The 5,661-nt window shown below is 36.3% G+C and overlaps 1 pseudogene; it reads left to right on the top strand.

Moving 5' to 3' along the window:
- The first annotated feature begins 1,205 nt into the window (after nucleotides 1–1,205).
- On the top strand, nucleotides 1,206–2,197 carry LOC148090558 (cell division cycle 7-related protein kinase pseudogene; annotated as a pseudogene).
- The last annotated feature ends 3,464 nt before the right edge of the window (nucleotides 2,198–5,661 follow it).

Genomic DNA, 5,661 nt, shown 5'->3' with positions numbered 1-5,661 from the left:
TGAGTATGATGTTTACTGTAGTTTTGTCATATATGGCTTTTATTATGTTGAAGTATGATTCCTCTATTCCCACTTTGCTGAGAGTTTTTATCAGAAATGGGTGTTGGATTTTGTTGAATGCTTTTTCTGCATCTATTGATATGATCATACAATTTTTTTCCTTCATTTTGTTTATGTGATGTATCACTTTTATTGATTTGCAAATGTTATATCAGCCTTGCATCCCCGGAGTAAATCCCACTTGGTCATGGTGTATGAACTTTTTAATGTATTGCTGGATCCAGTTTGCTAGTATTTTAGTGAGGATTTTAGCATCTATGTTCATCAGGGATATTGGCCTATAATTTTTTCTACCTTGTCTTCTAAGTCACTTATTCTATCCTTTGCTTCATTGAGCCTGCTTTTAATTTCTTCCAGTGTATTCTTGCTATCAGATACAGCATTCTTTTTTTCTGTCTAATTTTTGTTTATGTTATGTATCTCTTTTTACATGTTTTCACTAAAGTCCTTGATCTTATCCTCTAGTGCCTTATTTTTCTCATTAAGTTCCTTGAACATCTTTATAATCAATATTCTGAACTTTGTTTCTGATAGCTTGCTTAACCCCATCTCATCAAAGTTTCTGGTGATTTTTTCTTTTCTTTAATTTGGGGCTTGTTTCTTTGTCTCCCCATTTTGGTAGGTCTTAGTGTTTGTATCTATATATTATATATATTTGCTGTCTCCCAGTCTTGTGGAGTGGGATTTTGTCTTGTGAGACCAGTGGAGCCCAGAGATGTGTTTTCCTTATACTTCTGAGCTCTTTGCTCTAGGCCTGTCCCTTTTGTGTGTGTCCCTTTTGTGGGTTCTTTGGGTTCTGTTGTGGTTGGGTCTAGATTGTTGTTGACCAGTCCTTGGGAGGACTCTCCTCTCAGGTTGGCTAACTGTGTATCTCAGCCCCAACCTCGTTGTGTAAGTTGCTGTACGGGTGTGGACTCTATGATATTTCTTCAATACTCCCTACTCGCAATATGTCCACCCAGGTATGTTTCTCTGTTTTTTCCGAGCTGGTTATGTAGTATTTTAGTCATAAATAGAGTCCATGGCTGGGATTGGGGATGCTCTCTTGCTTCTCACAGTGCCATCTTTCCTTCCCCCCATATCTTTATTATATTAAATATAAAATAGACCTCACATTTCAGTGAAAAGTTAAAAAATGATGGAATTGTGGCCCTGTAGCACCTAAGGAACTGGATCAGCAGCCCACCACAAAAAGTTCTTTTAAAAGGCCCTGCAAAAAATAAGAGTAAACAAGGAAAAGCTGGAAAGGGGGAACCTGTAGTCCTTTCCAGTGCTTTGTTTTTAAAGGAAGTAATTTCAATATACACAGCTCCATTTCACAGGAGAACCCTGCAGTGAAACTCATGAAGCAACGAAAGACTGTGGATGTGTTATCTAGAAAGTTAGCAACAAAAAATAAGGCAGTTTCTACAAAAGTTATGAATAGTGGTGTGATGAAGGAAACTACCAGTTCTTGCCTTGCTAGCCTGTCCTGTGACTGTTATGCAACAGATAAAGATTGCAGTGTTTGCCCTTCAAGGCAGCAACAGGTTGCTCCTAGGGCAGGCACAGCAGGATCCAGAGGTCTTGAATAAGTGCCCCGGTCAAACTACAGCAATTGGCATGTGGCCTGTAGGTTTCACATTATTACTTTGCTTAATGGACAATATTCATTTTATAAAGCAAGTGATTGTTTAATGCCTTTGGCTCAAATTATGACAATTTGTGGATCTAGAGAGACTAGCCAGGCTGCTAAAACCTTTGGCAAATCAGCATTGTGCAGCAAAGACATCCCAGCACAATACTTGAGAAAACTCTGTGAGAAGCTCAGAGGTATAGATTCTAATACTCCCGAATCAACAAGTGACATACAAGGGTTTGTTTCTCATGACCCAACTTATTCAGAGAAGACTGACAATAAAGCTTCTCACCTCATACAAAAACACCTCAAGCACAGCTCTCAGGGAATCCATTGTATAAAAGGAACAGAAATGAATGTGGCAGTAGTTTTGATGCATATACTACCAACCTAGAAGGCTGGGACAAGGTGTCTGATGAAGCTTATGACCTGCTTGATAAACTTCTAGATCTAAATCCAATTTCAAGAAGAACAGCAGAGCTTTGGATGGGAATCTCCTCTTTTTCGTGCCACAAGTAAATTAAACTACCTTATGACCCCAAAAAAAGGAAAAAAGAATTTCATTATATGTTTTTGTAAAAATAGATAGGACTTAAATATCAGGACACAAAAAGGCTGAAACTAAGCCCAGATAGTGTAGCTCAGTGGTTGAGGGCCAAGAACCAAGAGGTCATGGTTCTATTCCCGGTCAAGGCACGTGCCAGGGTTGCAGGTTCGATCCCAAGAAGGGGGCGTGCAGGAGGCAGCTGATCCATGATGTTTTTCTCTCAAAGATTTTTCTCTATATATATATCTCTCCCTTCCTTTCTCTCTAACAATCAATAAAATTTTTTTTTAAAAGACTGAAACTAAAAGCATACTGTTGTGCTTATATTAATATCAGACAAAATAGACTTTGAATCAAGAAGTATTATGAAATATAAGGAAGAATATTTTATAATGATAAAGGGATAAATTCAATTGGAAAGTATAACATTAAAAAATTTGTATGCAGCCATTATACAGTTTTGAAGTATATAAAACAAAGATTGGTACAGACATAAATTCAAAATAATAACTAGACATATCTGTGACTTTACTGCTTATGTTTTCTTCCAAGATTTTTATGATTTTGTGACTTACATTTGTCTTTTATCCATTTTGAATTTATTCTTGTGTATGGAGTAAGTTGGTGATCTAGACATCTCATATAGTGGAATTTTCACTGATACAATTCCTAAGGCAAGAGAAACAACAGAAAAAATAAACAAATGGGACTACATCAAACTAAAAAGCTTCTGCACAGCTAAAGAAATCAGCCTCAAAATACAAAGGAACCCCACAGTATGGGAGAACATATTTGCCAAGGATACATCTGATAAGGGTCTAATTTCAAAAGTGTACAAAGAACTCATACAACTCAACAAGAGGAAGACAAACAATCCAATTAAAAAATGGGCAAAGGACCTGAATAAACACTTCTCCAAAAAGGACATACAAATGGCCAAGAGGCATATGAAAAAAATGTCCCACAGCTCAACATCATCGATAATCAATAGAGAGATACAAATAAAAACCACAGAGAGGTATCACTTCACACCTGAAAGAATGGCTACCATCAACAAATCAACAAAAGACATATGCTGGGGAGGATATGGAGAAAGGGGAACCCTGGTGGGAATGCAGACTGGTGCAGCCACTATGGAAAACAGTATGTGGGTTCCTCAAAAAATTAAAAATGGAGCTGCCTTTTGACCCAGTGAGCCCACTTCTAGGAATATATCTTAAGAATCCTGAAACACTAATCAGAAAGAATATATGCACTCCTATGTTCACTATGTTCATAGCAGCACAACTTACAATAGCTAAGATCTGGAAACCCAAGTGCCCATCAGTAGATGAGTGGATAGGAAAGCTGTGGGACATTTATACCATGTAATACTATGCAGCTGTAAAGAAGAAGGATCTTGTACCCTTTGGGACAGTATGGAAGGACCTGTAGAATATTATGCTAAGTGAAATAAGCCAGGCAGAGAAAGACAAATATCACATGATCTCACTTATACGTGGAATCTAAATATAATCAACTGATGAACAAAATAGACTCAGTGACATAGAAACATGGAACAGACTGACTAATCTCAGAGGGAAGGTCAGGGTGGATGGGTGGATGGGTAGAGACTAACTAAATAATTTATATACATATATGGATAACTCATGAACACAGACAATAGTGTGGTGAAGGCCTGGGGCAGAGAGTGGGTGTGGGGTAAAAAGGGTTAATGGGGAAAAAAGGGGACATCTGTAGTATTTTCAACAATAAAGATAAATTTAAAATAATAACTAGAGTGTTTTAACATATTTCTCTCAGTAACTAATGAAACAATTAGTTAAGAAATATATAATGATATAGGATATTTGAATAACAACATTATGCAGTTTGACCTAAGTTATATCTATAGAACACTACCTCAAATGATAGCAGAATATACATTCTTTCTTGTTTTCCTTCGTTTGTTTATTTATTAATTAGAGTTTATATTCAATATTATTCTGTGTTAGTTTCACATGTACATCATAGAGGTTAGATGATCATGTACTTACAGAGTGGTCTCCCTGATATTTCAAGTACCCAACTGACCCCGTACATAGTTATTACAATATTATTGACTATATTCCCTATGCTGTTATTTACATCTCTGTAACTAATCTGTAACTATCAATTTGTATTTCTTAATACCTTCATCTTTTTCACCCAGCCTCCGCAACTTCCCTTTGGCAATCATCAATTTTTTCTCTGTATCTATGATTTTGTTTCTATTTTGATTGTTTCTTTATTTTGTTCTTTAGATTCTAAATATAAGTGAAATCATACGGTATTTGCCTTTCTCTGACTTATTTCACTTAACATAATACCCCCCAGGTCCATCCATGCTGTCGCAAAAGGTAAGATTTCATTCTTTTTTATGGCTGAGTAGTGTTCCAGTGTGTGTATGTACCACAACTTTCTTATCTACTTGTTTATTGATGGGTATTTGGGTTGATTCCATATCTTGGCTATTGTAAATAATGCTGCAATGAACATGGAGGTGCATATATTCTTTCAAATAAAATGTTTTGAGTTTCTTCAAATATATTCTCAGAAGTGGAATCACTGGGTCATAAGGCATTTTCTTTTTTAAAAAATATATCTTTATTGATTTCAGAGAGGAAAGGAGAGGGAGAGAGAGAGACAGAAACATCAATGATGAGAGAGTCACTGATCAAGCCTGCAAGCCGGGCATGTGCCCTGACCTGGAATTGAACCCTGATTGCCTGGATCCTAGGTCGACGCTTAACCACTGAGCCACTCCCGGCCGGGCGGCATTTTTATTTTTTGAAGAATCTCCACACTGTTTTCCATAGTGGTTACTCCAATCTGCATTCCCACCAACAGTGCATAAGGGTTCCCAGTTCTCCACATCCTCATCAATAGTTGTTTGAGGATTTATTGATGATAGCCATTCTGACAGAAGTTAGTGATATCTCATTGTGGTTTTAATTTGTAGCTATCTATGACTAATGACATTGAGTATCTTTTCATATGTCTATTGACCATTTATATGTCCTCTTTGGAGAAGTGTCCATTCAGGTCCTTTGCCCATTTTTTTAATTGGATTGTTTGTAGTTTTAGTATTGAGTTGTCAGACTTCTTTATAAATTTTGGATATTAACCCCTTATCAGATGTGTCATTGATGACTATCTTCTTCCATTAATTAGGTTGTATTTTCATTTTGTTGATGGTTGTCCTTGTGCAGAAACTTTGCAGTTTGATGTAGTCCCATTTGTTTATATTTATATTTTTTTAATTTATTGGGGTGACATTGGTTAAAAATATTATATAGTTTCAGGTGTAAAATTCTATAATATATCATCTGTATATTGTATTGTGTATTCACCATCCCAAGTCAAGTCTCCTTCCATCTTATTTATATTTCTTTTGTTTCCCATGCTCAAAGAGATA

This window comes from Miniopterus natalensis, chromosome X (genome assembly GCF_054644295.1).
Source record: "Miniopterus natalensis isolate mMinNat1 chromosome X, mMinNat1.hap1, whole genome shotgun sequence".
NCBI classification, from domain to species: domain Eukaryota; kingdom Metazoa; phylum Chordata; class Mammalia; order Chiroptera; family Miniopteridae; genus Miniopterus; species Miniopterus natalensis.
This window is presented reverse-complemented; position numbering and strand designations above follow the sequence as displayed.